Source organism: Ornithorhynchus anatinus, chromosome 1, assembly GCF_004115215.2.
Source record: "Ornithorhynchus anatinus isolate Pmale09 chromosome 1, mOrnAna1.pri.v4, whole genome shotgun sequence".
Taxonomy (NCBI): domain Eukaryota; kingdom Metazoa; phylum Chordata; class Mammalia; order Monotremata; family Ornithorhynchidae; genus Ornithorhynchus; species Ornithorhynchus anatinus.
In genome coordinates, this window is record NC_041728.1 from 138,031,086 (window position 1) to 138,045,666 (window position 14,581).

The 14,581-nt window shown below is 44.2% G+C and overlaps 1 protein-coding gene and 1 non-coding gene across 5 annotated transcripts in view; one reads left to right on the forward strand and one right to left on the reverse strand.

Moving 5' to 3' along the window:
* The window catches only part of FNDC3B (fibronectin type III domain containing 3B), a 418,267-nt gene that overhangs the window by 205,848 nt on the left and 197,838 nt on the right, over window positions 1–14,581 (forward strand). The gene's annotated exons all lie outside the window — the stretch shown is intronic.
* LOC114816653 lies at window positions 2,959–3,096 on the reverse strand. The gene has a single exon (XR_003764449.1). It is a non-coding gene; the product is annotated as a small nucleolar RNA SNORA7 (small nucleolar RNA).

A 14,581-nucleotide genomic window follows, 5' to 3' on the forward strand; every position in this document is an offset into this window, starting at 1 on the left:
GAGGGAGAACAGGCATTTAATCCCTATTTTATATATGAGGAAAATGAGGCTCAGAGAAGTTATGTGACTTACACGAAGTCACTCACACACCAGGCAAATGGCAGAGCCAGGATTAGAGCCCAGGTCTTCTAACTCTCAGCCTCTGCTCTTTTCACTTTACTTCGCTGTTGTCCACTGTAGAGGTGAGCATCAATTCCCCATTTGAGGAAAGCTTTATTGCTGTATTGTACTTTCCCAAGCTTTTAGTACAGTGCCCTGTACACAGTAAATGCTCAATAAATACAATTGAATGAATGGATCCCTTGGTACGTTTCAGTTCCTGAAAGGCAAATGTTGAATTTTCAGGTGACCATCCTTGTCAGTAAATTTCCGAGGTAGGAGGAAAAAATGAAGCCTATGGTCAGTGAACTGCAGATACCTGAATTATAGCCATTAGTAAGTACAGGACCACTGAGTTTAGTAAGAATTATAATACCTCTTTAACAGCTAGGATAATTGTGGTTTAGGTGATTTTGGCTCCTCCCATTCTTTCTTAGCACTCACTTTGAAATCACAGCATTTATTCCAATTGGGAAAGCTGTACATATTTTTGATAGCCACACTTCCTGTTATTAGTTAACAAACAGCTTTGCTTTTCAGAAAAACAAGGGTTTAGATTGTCAGCAGAGCTTTATTAAAGCACTCCTTGGAAAAATGTGGTGCACTGCCTCCAAAGTCTTAAATTTCCTAAAATGTAATCTGAGTAATTTTAGTTGAAAAGTCAGTTTCAACAATTAGTGACATGTTTTGAACCAATGAGCTAGTTGCTTATTTCAAGGATATCAGTGAGAATGAGTGGATAATGAGTAGTTCATGGTAAATGATACCTTCTGAATTCTCATCTCAGCACTTGGAAGAGAAGAACAGATCAACTCCAATTTTAAAATAATTATCCACTTTGGCCTTTTAAACCACTGAGCTATTTCACACATCTCCAATATCTTCATTTCATACTCTAGGCTTACATCTATAAACTGTACCCATCTGATCTACTGCTATCATTATAATTATTAAAAAAATGGATGCACATATATATTTGTAGCTGAATCCCTTATCTTCCCTCCCAAATTCTCTCATCCAACTAACTTTCCCATCACAGTTGAAAAAAAGCACCATCATCCTTCTCTGAAATCTTTATGCTTGACTGTATCCATGACTCTCCCCTTTCTTTCAACTCCCATATTCAGACTGTCGCCAATCTTGTCATTTTTTTTTTCCTCCACAAAATTTCCAGATTCTCCCTGTTCTCTCCATCCACGTAGCAACTTGCTCGGCTAGTCATTTGTCATATCCAGGCTTATTTTTTTATAGTTTATGTTTTAAGCACTTACTGTGTGCCAGGCATTCTACTAAGCTCTTGGGGTAGATACAAACTAATCAGGTTGGACACGGTCCATTTCCCACATGGGTCTCACAGCATTAATCCCCATTTTATAGATGAGGTAACTTGAGGCCCAGAGAAGTTGTGATTTGCCCAAGGTCACACAGCAGACAAGTGGTGGAGCCAGAATTAGAACCCAGGTCCTTCTCCCAGGTCCCTGCTCTATCCACCAATTCCAAACTGCTTCTCATCAGCCTCCTTGCTGAATGCCCTTTCTCCATTCTTCCCCTTTCAAGTCTATATTTCTCCTGGGTACCCAGATCATTTTTCAAAAACATGATTCTGCAAATGCCTTTCTACTCTGTAAGTACTCAGGTGGTTACCCATTCCCCTGTTTATTAAGCAGTAACTGCTGCCATTTTGTCTTCAAGGTACTCAATCAACTGCGGCCTTTGTTTTGTTTTTAATGGCACTTAAGGGTTTACTATATGCCAGGCACAGTTCTATGTGCTGGGTGATGAGGTTGGACACAGTTCCTGTCCCATGTGGGGCTCACAGTTTTAATCTCCATTTTCAAGATGAGGTAACTGAGGCCCAGAGAAGTGAAGTGACTTGCCCAAGGTTATACAGTGGCAAGTGGCAGAGCTGGAACTAGATCCCAGGTCTTTCTGACTCCTGGGCTCATGCTCTTTCTACTAGGCCATACTTGCTTCTCGGCCTTCCTACCTTCCTCATTTTTCTCTCATCACCCAGGCAGCCAGTGGGCACGCTCAACCTTCCACCCACCAAGCAGCCTGGTTGCCTTGCACCACCACAGTGGGAAGGACATGAGCAGGCACAGCGGTTTCTTGACCTCCTATCCACTGGACCGCCACGTTGCCCTTCTGGTGAAACACCGCGGGCCCTTATGTGTTTTCCTGGGGCCTGTTGAAGTGACTTGCTGTTACAAGTTTTAAGAGTGATTATCTGAGAGTTAGAGCAACCACACCAAATTGATAAATAGGGAGATACTTTGGATGTGGGAGCAACAGGATAGTGGGCTTCACTGACACTGCCCTACTCTTGGTTCTCCATTTTTTCTTTTACGGTATTTGTTAAGCGCTTACTGTGTGCCTCACACTGTACTAAGCACTGGGGTAAAAACAAGTTAATCAGGTTGGACACATGGGTCTCAGAGTCTACAGATAAGGTAACTGAGGCAGTGAAGTTCCCCCCCACACACTGTAAGCTCATTGTGGGCAGGGAATGTCTGTTTATTGCTGTATTTTATTCTCCAAGTGCTTAGTACAGTGCCCTGCACACAGTAAGCACTCAGTAAATGCGATGGCAGTTACTATAGTTGTGAACCATGAGGAGCCTAAACCTTCTATAGCCACTATATCTTGTCTTATGCTGTCGAGTCCTCTCCGATCCATAGTGACTCCAAGGACACCTCTCTCATAACGCCCCACCTCCATCTGCAATTGTGTGGTAGTGTATCCATAGAGTTTTCTTGGTAAAAATACAAAAGTGGTTTACCATTGCCTTCTTTTAGTAAATTTGAGACTCCACCCTCGACTTTCTCCCATACCGCTGCTGCCCAACACAGGTGAGTTTTGACTTGTAGCAGATTGTCTTCCACTCGCTAGCCACTGCCCAAGCTAGGAATGAATTGGACAGGCCTCTGCGTGACTTTCTCTCCTGTAGTTGAGACTGGTAAAGTACTAGAAACTCTCAAGGTGCAATCCTGAGAGGGGAGCCACTATATACCCTTCTGCTTTTGGTTTTGGTGTCATTCAGTGATTCATTCATCCAATCATATTCATTAAGTGCTTACTGTGTGCACAGCACTGTAGTAAGCACTTGGGAAAGTACAATACTACAGTAAACGTTAACATTCCCTACCAACAATGAGCTTTTAGTTTAGAGGAGGAGGAGACAGACATCAATACAAATAAATAAAATTTCAGATATGGATATAAGTGTTGTGGGGCTGGGAACAGGGAAGAGCAATGGGAGTAAGTCAGGGCGACATAGAAGGGAGTGAAAGATTATTTGGAATGTTTTTCCTTTCATTCATTCATTCAATCAATTGCATTTATTGAGCACTTACTGTGTGCAGAGCACCGAACTAAGTGCCCAGGAGAGTATAGTATAACAAATAGACACATTCATAGTGCACAGTGAGCCTATAGCCTAGAGAAGGAGACAGACATGAGTATGAATAAATAAATTACAGCTATGTACATAAGTGCTGTGGGGCTGGGAGGCAGTGAGGGGAGCAAGTCAGGGCGATGCAGAAGGGAGAAGAAGAAAAGGAAAGATGGGTTTCTCTTCCTTCTGTGTCTATCACTAGCCTCCCCTTTTCATAGTTTGTGAGCCACTTAAGGGCCAGGGACTGGATCTGATTCCCACCACTGTGTTCTTTCCCAGGGCTCTGTACACAGTACCCATCGAAGAAATGCTATTGCTACTACTAATATCCTGCCTTGGGCTATTTGGTCTTCTCAAGATAATCCGTTCATCCTACCTCATTCTCATCTCTTCTGCTCTCAACCTCTTGCTCACTCCCTCTCCCTTCCCTGGAACTCCTTCACCCCCTCTAGACTGTAAGATCATTATGGGCAGGGAACACATCTGCTAATTCTGTTGTACTTTCCCAAGTGCTTATTCATTCATTCGATCATATTTACTGAGCATTTACTCTGTGCAGAAAACTGAACTAAGCCCTTGGAAGAGTACAATACAGTACAATGAACAAGTGGCATCTCCTGCCCACAATGAGCTTACAGTCTAGAGGGGGGAAGACAGACATCAATACAAATATAATTACAGATATGGACGTAAGTGCTTGGGACTGGGAGGGAGGAAGAGCGAAGGGAGAAAGTCAGGGTGGTGCAAAAGGGAGTAGAAGTTGAGGAAAAGTGGGGCTTAGTCTGAGAAGGCCTCTTGGAAGAAATGTACCTTCAGTAAGGCTTTGAAGTGGGGGAGAGTAATTTGAGGATTGGAGGAGGGCGGGCGTTCCAGGCCAGTGGTAGGATGTGGGACAGGGGTCTGCAGTGAGACAGGTGAGATGGAGGAATGAGAAGGTGAGAACTAAAGGAACGAAGTGTGTGGGCTGGGTTGTAGAAGGAGAGAAGCAAGGTGAGGTAGGAGGGGGCAATTAGTACAGTTCTCTGCATTTTGTAAGCACTCAATAAATGTGATTGATTCACCCTTCAAATTTGCCAGCCCCTAGAGCTCTCCCCTCCTCAAAAACCATATGAAATCTCTCCTTTGCCAAAAATAAATTTTCTTTTTTGCACAGATTCCTATCGGTACCATGTCAGCATTTCTCTGACAACCACACCCCCTGCTCCACACCCCATTCCCAAAGCACTTTTGTACAGATCCATTTGTAAGTAGTTTAATGTCTGTCTCCCCCTCTAATTTCTAAATTCTATAATATTTAATCACTAATCCTGGCTCCCCTACTTATCTGCTGTGTGGCCTTGGGCAAGCCATTTCACTTCTCTGTGCCTCTGTTATCTGATCTGTAAAATAGGGATGAAGACTATGAGCCCTCTGTGGGACAGGGACCATGTCCAACCCGATTTGCTTTTATCCACCCCAGGGCTTAGTAAGGTGCTTGGCACATAGTAAGTGCTTAACAAATACCATAATTATTATTATTATTAGACTCCTTGAGGGCAGGGATCCTCTTTTGTATTGTACTCTCCCAAATGCTTGGTACTCAGTAAGTGCTCAATAAATACCATTGATTGATTGGAGGAGAGTTCCAAGCAAGCAGTACCCTCCTTTTCTCTCTTCCTGAGGTCAAGGGAGGGAAGGAGAAGAAGTGCATGGAAAAATTTAGGAAAGTAGAAAACAAAAATAAGCTAACATGAAACCTTGGTCGCGAGATGGTAAAAAATAATTGACTATGATTTATTTGTGTATATATTAGAAACACAAAATAATTGCTTGCACTAAGATGTAAAATGTCAGTAAAGCTATAAAAAATGATGCCTCTCTTTATGCATTATTTTTGGCCTCCTAGTGCTATACTTTTAATAGTCTTTCATTTGAATAGAATAAATGAAGTGAAATGTAAAATTTAGGAAGAATGATTAGACAGCCTCGATAACATTTGGACATCTATTTAATCAATCATTCAACCTGTAGTAATACCATTGATCAATCAGTCTTTGAGCACTTACTGTGTGCAGAGCACTGTACTGAACGCTTGGAAGAGTGCAGTATAACAGAAGTGGTAGATATGGTCCCTGCCCACAATAAGCTTACTGATCAATTAATTTACAATTTCTAGACTACTCATCATCATAATCAGTGGTATTTACTGAGTGCTTACTATGAACAGAGCACTACACTAAACACTTGGGAGAGTACAGTAAAATAATTAGTAGACACATTCCCTGCCCACAGTGGATTTACAGTCTAGCGGACAAATCAACTGACTTTTCCGATTCTCCAGGATTGTTCCAGTGAAGAGGTGCTGTGAAAAGGTGCGTTAAGACAGAATTGAGTGCAGTTCTGTAAGCGTTTAATACAGTACTTTGCATACAATAAACACTCAGTAAATACCATTGATTGATAACTGTGGGTGTCCATGCTCTCCTGAATTGCAGACACTGCTCTGTGTCCTTATCCAGTTAATACACTGTGATTGAGAAAAACAAATTGCAAATTAAGTGGGTCCTCATTCAAAACTACATTGGATTAGTACCTCTATATGCCCTTTTCATTTATTCAGTCATATTTATTGAGCACTTACGATGTGCAGAGCATTGTGCTAAACGCTAGGAAGAGTATAGTATAACAATAAACAGACACATTCCCTGCCCACAACTTTTCATTGAAGATGTGCAGTTGTCCAGTTTCTTCACAACTCAGACTCATATCGACTCATATGTTCTTCCCTTTCTTCCACTCCCTTCTGTGTCATCCTGACTTGCTCTTTTGATTCATTGCCCCTCCCAGCCCCACAGCACTTAGGTACATATCTTTAATTTTATTGATATTAATGTCTGTCCCCCCTCTAGACTTTAAGCTCATCATGGGCAGGGAAGATTTCTGTTGTACTGTCCCAAGTGCTTAGTAGAGTGTTCTGCACACAGTAAGCACTCAACAAATAAGATTGATAAATGGTTGGGGTCCTCCTTAGTGGTCGCTCTGTGGTTGGAAATAAAGAAGTAAAAATTAAAATAGTGTAAGAATAAGGGGAAAGGGGCTCTGGAGGAATATCTAGCACCGTCTAAACAGCAAACAAAATGTATAGGATGAAATGTGGTGGTGGCAGCTGTTAGTTTCTTGAGTGTGTTTAAATAAGATTTCATTCTGGTCTAGTTCTGGCTTGCTTCAACCCAAATGACAAAGGGGTATGGTCATTAGAAAACGTTCTTATGCATACTTGCTGTGGAGAAATGTTTTTAAGAGTGGCTGCCAGGCTAGACTGCAAATGTCTGTAAAGCGAGGGGGAGAGAGAGAGAGAGAGAGAGAGAGAGAGAGAGAGCTGAGAGGTTATGTGAGTCGAACCTGCCTAAAGGTAGTCAGAGAACACTTTAAGCTTCCAAGATTTTGTAGAAACTTTTAAAAAGGTAGCCAGATAGTTTAGTGGTTTGAGGACACGGGAATGGAAAACTAGTCCATTTTCTTCATTTTTCCTCGTTTGGCCAGTTTTGAGGAGCCTGATTCCCATATATGTGACTGTGGGCAAGTCACTTAACTTCTCTGTGCCTCAGTTCCCTCATCTGTAAAATGGGGATTAAGACTGTGAGCCCTACGTGGGACAACCTGATTCCCCTGTGTTTACCCCAGCGCTTAGAACAGTGCTCTGCACATAGTAAGCGCTTAACAAATACCAACATATATATATATATATATCTGGAAAAATTCATTACTTTTTTGAGAGAGCAATTACAAATATAGGATGAATGAAGAAATGAGGACATTGTAATTACAGGATGAAGCAACTCAGTTCTTTTATGTTTTGTTTTTGACAGAGTGGCAGAGGGGAAGGTAGAAGGGGAGTTTATACAGCTCCAAGCCCAAAGAGCACCAGGCATCAAGCACTGAGTGCTGAACACATAGCACTCAATAAATACTACTGATTGATAGTGGCTATTTAACTTTTTTATGGCAGAGTATTGTGACTGAACCTGTCTGTTAACTCTGTTTTATTGTACTACCCCAAGTGCTTGGTACATTGCTCTGCACATAGTAAGCATTTAATTAATACCATTGATTGGTTGAGTCATGCAGTATCTTAACAGTAGAGTTGGGATACTAAGTCACCTGTTTGATAATTTTGTCCACAGTCACAGATTGCTTTAACCCCAGACAACTGTCACACTCAAAGTGGCGTTTTCTGTTTATAGTAACTTCAAGAGCCCTTCATGATGCGTATTTGTCTTCCTCTAAGAGCATACCCATTGACATTTCAATCACTCAGTCATTTATTGGGCACTTGCTGTGTGCGAGCACTGTACTAAGCACTTGGGAGAGTACAAAAGAAGAGAATTGGTAGACACATTTCCTGCCCACAATGATCTTAGAGTCTAGAGGATCACAGAATTGACAGGCCCCTGGGATGTGTACTTTCTGCCACTCAAAGGAACTTTGAACTCAAAGGAACTCAAAGCTCCTTTGCAGCACCACTCAGCTCCCAAAGACCCTAAGATGGTGATTGCATTGAGGCCACTCGCAGTCCAGACTTGACTAGGTTTGTCAGCCCCACGTGGGGCAACCTGATAACCTTGTATATACCCCAGAACTTAGAATAATGTTTGGCACAGAGTAAGTGCTTAACAAATGCCATCATTGTTGTTATAATTATTTTTTCATGGCCCAGGACCCGTGAACTGATTCATGGCTACATAAGGCCCTTCATGACTTACTGGACAGACCACGGTCCTGGTAATCAGAAGGACCTGGGTTCTAATCCCAGTTCCACCACATGTGTGCTGCATGACCTTGGACAAGTTGCTTAACTTCTCTGGGCCTCAGTTACTTCATCCCTAAAGTGACGAGTCTCCACTGGACTTTGTGTCTAACCTGATTAACTTGTATCTCCCCCAGTGCTTAGAACAGTGCTTGGTGCATAGTAAGCACTTAACAATTACCATTATTATTATTATATTCAACTACTCCAACCATCAAGGATAGGATTAGATTGGCCTAGTGCAGCCTGCAAGTAGCCACTCGGCCTACACTATGTGACAATCTAAAGAGGCTATTAGAGAAACAAAGTGACCTCGTGGAAATCGGAGGACCTGAGTTCTCATCTCATCTCTGCCATTTACCGCCTGTGTTACTTTAGGGGAGTCTTTTAATTTCTCTCTGCCTTAGATTGCTCTGTTATAAAATGTGGAATAAATACCTGTTCTCTCTCTTTCAGACTGGGAGCCCCAAATAGAACAGGGACTGTGTCTGGCCTGATTATAGTATGTCTGGCCCAGTGTTTAGCACAGTCTTTGGCATTTAGTAAGGTACCACAAATATCACAGTAGTAGTATTATTTTATTTGTCTACTAGATCTTTGTCTCTGGGGGGCGGAAGATACAGAGGCCGGAAGGAAATGAATTGTCGGTTGTTTTGATTTTTGCATTTATTTTCAAGTCTAGCTGAAAAGGTCACATTCCTTTGGGAATCCGGCTGTAGAGTTTTAGAAGTCATTGGAACTCCAGCTCTCCAAAGATTAGGTGAAGACTTATTCTTTTTTGAAAAGAAAAGGGACGAAGAAAACATGACATAATGGATAAGGCATGGACCTGGCAGCCAGGAAGTCATGGATTCTAATCCCGGCAGAGCCTTTTTGTCTGCTGTGTGATCTTGGGCAATTCATTCTACTTGTCTGTGTCTGTTACCTCATATAAAAAATGGTGTCTGGTACCTCATATAAAAAATGGGGATTGAGACTTTGAGCCCCACATGGGACAGGGACTGTGCCCAACTTGATTTGCTTGTACCCACCCCAGTGCTTAGTACAGTGGCTGGCACATAGTAAGCACATAACAGATACCATAATTGAGAAAAGATAGTTGAGCAGGGAGTGCGAGAGAGTTAAGTGGGTTCATGTGAAGAAGACCAACGGCAAGCCTGGGTCACACATACCTCAGGAAGTCTCTGGTAAGAAAAAAGGAAAACCAGGTGAAATAGTGAAGATAGATAGCAAAGATGAAGCTTTAAAATGGTTGCTGTGGACTTGTGTGGGTTCTGGGGATCACTTTGTGAATCTCAATTTCTATTAAATGGTGATAACATTTCAGGATCATTGTGTGAATTGATAGTTTGTTTAGTAGGTGTGAAGTGAACATAGGAATTTGCAGGTGCAGTTTACAGACTTTAAAATGAAAAACTACTCATCACCTACAGTACTTGCTGGTACTTGTATCTTGTTAGATAACTAAAAGACATTCCAGGACATGAGATTTCATTGCCTAAAACTGTGCAATGGATGACATTTTTCTTTGCACTCCTCTGTTTCTTGCGATTTAAACCATTCAGTTTTTGAAAGTGCGTAGGCAACGTTTCTCATCTGCCTAAGTGGTCATGAGTGGCTTGGTGAAAAGTAAACAGGCTGGGAATCAGAAGACCTGTGTTTTAATTCTGGTTCTGCTACTTGCCTGTTGAGTAACGTTGGACAATCACTTAAGTTTTCTGTGCCTCAGTTTCCTCTGTGTCTCAAGGAGAACAAAAATTGATGTAAAATGGGGATTCGGTTAGGTGGCAATTTAGCCCTGGAGTTATATATGTTTATATATATATATATAGAGAGAGAGAGAGAGAATGACATATATCTGCTCTCACCTTATTAAAACGATCGCCCCTGCCCTCCTCCCTTCCTTAACTTCTATTTTTAACCACTCACTCTCCAATGGCTCCTTCCCCTCTGCCTTCAAACATGCCCACGTCTCCCCCATCCTAAAAAAACCCGCTCTCGACCCCACTTACCCCTCCAGTTATCGCCCTATCTCCCTACTACCCTTCCTTTCCAAAATCCTAGAACGAGTCGTCTACAATCGATGCTTAGAATTCCTTAACTCCCATTCTCTCCTGGACCCCCTCCAATCTGGCTTCCGTCCCCTCCACTCTTCCGAGACTGCGCTCTGTAAGGTCACCCGTGACCTCCTTCTTGCCAAATCCGATGGCTCCTACTCCATTCTAATCCTCCTTGACCTCTCTGCTGCCTTTGACACTGTCGACCATCCCCTCCTCCTCCATACCTTATCTCACCTTGGCTTCACGGACTCCGTCCTCTCCCGGTTCTCCTCTTACCTCTCTGGCCGGTCATTCGCGGTCTCCTTCACCGGAGCCTCCTTCCCCTCCCATCCTTTAACTGTTGGAGTTCCTCAAGGGTCAGTTCTTGGCCCTCTTCTGTTCTCCATTTACACTCACTCCCTCGGTGAACTCATTCGCTCTCACGGCTTTGACTACCATCTCTACGCAGATGACAGCGTGGCTCAGTGGAAAGAGCACGGGCTTTGGAGTCAGGGCTCATGAGTTCGAATCCCAGCTCTGCCACTTGTCGGCTGTGTGACTGTGGGCAAGTCACTTAACTTCTCTGTGCCTCAGTTCCCTCATCTGTAAAATGGGGATTAAGACTGTGAGCCCCACGTGGGACAACCTGATTCCCCTATGTCTACCCCAGCGCTTAGAACAGTGCTCGGCACATAGTAAGCGCTTAACAAATACCAACATTATTATTATTATCTACATCTCCGCCCCGTCCTCTCCCCCTCCCTTCAGGCTCGCATCTCCTCCTGCCTCCAGGACGTCTCCACCTGGATGTCGGCCCGCCACCTAAAACTGAGCAAGACTGAGCTCCTCATCTTCCCTCCCAAACCCGGTCCTCTCCCAGGCTTCCCTATCACCGTGGATGGCACGACCGTCCTTCCCGTCTCTCGGGCCCGCGATCTCGGTGTCATCCTTGACTCGTCTCTCTCGTTCACCCCACGCATCCTATCCGTTACCGAGACCTGCCGGTTTCACCTTTACAATATCGCCAAGATCCACCCTTTCCTCTCCACCCAAACGGCTACCTTACTGCTACGGGCTCTCCTTATATCCCGGCTAGACTACTGTGTCAGCCTTCTCTCTGACCTCCCTTCCTCCTCTCTCGCCCCGCTCCGGTCTCTTCTTCACTCCGCTGCCCGGCTCATCTTCCTGCAGAAACGATCTGGGCATGTCACTCCCCTTCTTAAACACCTCCAGTGGTTGCCTATCAACCTCCGCTCCAAACAAAAACTCCTCACTCTAGGCTTCGAGACTCTCCATTACCTTGCCCCTTCCTACCTCTCCTCCCTTCTCTCTTTCTACCGCCCACCCTGCATGCTCCGCTCCTCTGCCGCCCACCTCCTCGCCGTCCCTCGGTCTCGCCTATCCCACCGTCGACCCCCGGGCCACGTCCTCCTGCGGTCCTGGAACGCCCTCCCTCCTCACTTCCGCCAAACTGATTCTCTTCCCCTCTTCAAAACCCTACTTAAAACTCACCTCCTCCAAGAGGCCTTCCCAGACTGAGCTCCTCTTCTCCCTCTACTCCCTCTGCCACCCCCCTTTACCTCTCCGCAGCTAAACCCTCTTTTTCCCCTTTTCCCTCTGCTCCTCCACTTCTCCCTTCCCATCCCCACAGCACCGTACTCGTCCGCTCAACTGTATATGTTTCCATTACCCTATTTATTTTTGTTAATGAATTGTACATCGCCTCGATTCTATTTAGTTGCCATCGGTTTTTACGAGATGTTCTTCCCCTTGACTCTATTTATCGCCATCGTTCTCGTCTGTCCATCTCCCCCGATTAGACTGTAAGCCCGTCAAATGGCAGGGACTGTCTCTATCTGTTGCCGACTTGTTCATCCCAAGCGCTTAGTACAGTGCTGTGCACATAGTAAGCACTCAATAAATACTATTGAATGAATGAATGAATAGTAAGTGCTCAATAAATACTATTGAATGAATTTGCTGTTATCATCCTCAGGTTTGTCAGAGCTTACATAATGTTAAGTAATCGTGATTTGAGAAGTTTATTTTGGAGATCACATAAAATCTCTTTTTCAACTAACTAGTATTGTTGAATATAATTTTGTTTAGTCTTAACTAGGCATTCAGAGTTAGAATTTGGAGAAATGTGTTTCAAAGAGTGATAATAATAATTGTGGTATTTGTTAATCACATACTATTTGTCAAGCACTGTACTGAATGCTGGGGTAGATATAGATACAAGATGATCAGGTCCCACGTGAGGCTCACCATCTAATTGAGAGGGAGAACAGGTACCGAATCCCCATTTTGCTGATGAGAGAACTGAGGCACAGAGAAGTGAAGTGTCTTGCCCAAGGTCACACAGCAGACAAGTGTTGGAGCTATTAGAACTCAGGTGCATGCTCTGCCTACCAGGCCATGCTTTACCCTCTAGGCCATGGTGCTAAAATTAGAAGCACAGTGTTTGGTTCATAGTAAGTTATAAATATGATTATTATTATTTTCCAAGGATCTGTTTAGTGATTTAAGAAATAGTAATTGTATATTATTCAATAGTATTTATTGAGCGCTTACTATGTGCAGAGCACTGTACTAAGCGCTTGGAATGAACAAGTCAGCAACAGATAGAGAACAGTCCCTGCCGTTTGACGGGCTTACGGTCTAATCAGGGGAGACCGACAGACAAGAGCAATGGCAATAAATAGAGTCAAGGGGAAGAACATCTCGTAAAAACAGTGGCAACTAAATAGAATCAAGGCGATGTACATTTCATTAACAAAATAAATAGCGTCATGAAAATATATACAGTTGAGCAGACGAGTACAGTGCCGAGGGGATGGGAAGGGAGAGGGGGAGGAGCAGAGGGAAAGGGGGGGAAAAGAGGGTTAAGCTGCAGAGAGGTGAAGGGGGGGTGGTAGAGGGAGTAGAGGGAGAAGGGGAGCTCAGTCTGGGAAGGCCTCTTGGAGGAGGTGAGTTTTAAGTAGGGTTTTGAAGAGGGGAAGAGAATCAGTTTGGCGGAAGTGAGGAGGGAGGGCGTTCCGGGACCGCGGGAGGACGTGGCCCGGGGGTCGACGGCGGGATAGGCGAGACCGAGGGACGGCGAGGAGGTGGGCGGCAGAGGAGCGGAGCGTGCGGGGTGGGCAGTAGAAAGGGAGAAGGGAGGAGAGGTAGGAAGGGGCAAGGTGATGGAGAGCCTTGAAGCCTAGAGTGAGAAGTTTTTATTTGGAGCGGAGGTCGATAGGCAACCACTGGAGTTGTTTAAGAAGGGGAGTGACATGCCCAGATCGTTTCTGCAGGAAGATGAGCCGGGCAGGGGAGTGAAGAATAGACTGGAGCGGGGCGAGAGAGGAGGAAGGGAGGTCAGAGAGAAGGCTGACACAATAGTCTAGCCGACAGTACAAAGAGTCCCAACTTTCCAAGCTCTTAGTAGAGTTTTTTGCACATAGTGAGTGCTCAATAAATAGAACTATATGAAGAACAGACTCTCTGGGGTATCCTGGGTTGTCTGCTCATGGCTTCTTGGGTGATATGTGTGATGGAGCAGAATTTATCCACCCTGTCCTTTCACTGCCTACAATTGTCACTTTTATATAGTATCCCCTGTGTCTAGGGTGCTGTGTGATCATGGGAATTTGCCTCCTAAAAAGTATGACATCCCTTGCAGTACATGGCCTGACTGATTGGGTATGGAATTACTACCCAGTCTTATTTGTGTATTGCCTTTTCCTAGGTTTTTGCAGTAAAGTCAAAAAGCAGCATGGCATAGTGGATAGAGCACAGACCTGAGAGTCAGAAGATCATAGGTTCTAATTCCAGCTCTGCCACTCTTGTCTTCTGGGGTGGCCTTGGCCAAGTCAGTTCACTTCTCTGTGCCTCAGTGACCTCATCTGTAAAATGGGGATTGAGACTGTGAGCCCCACATGGGGATTGAAATTGTGAGCCCCATGTGGAACAAAGGACTGTATCCAACCTGATTTATTTGTATCCACTCCAGCGCTTAGTACAGTGCCTGGCTCATAGTAAGCGCTTAACAAACACCATTATTATTATTATTATCATTATTAATAATAATAATTCCTGCCCACAACTGGCTTACAGTCTAGATGTCACAGTTATTAGAGCAGGCACCATATAGTATCATGACGTCATATAGACCACTATAAAGACATTAACCCGAGTCCTCCCCCGAGCCGGGCGTGTTTCTCCAGGGAAGGGCCCCTGGTCCAAAGCCACTGGGTCCTTCTGAACACATCCGAGACACAG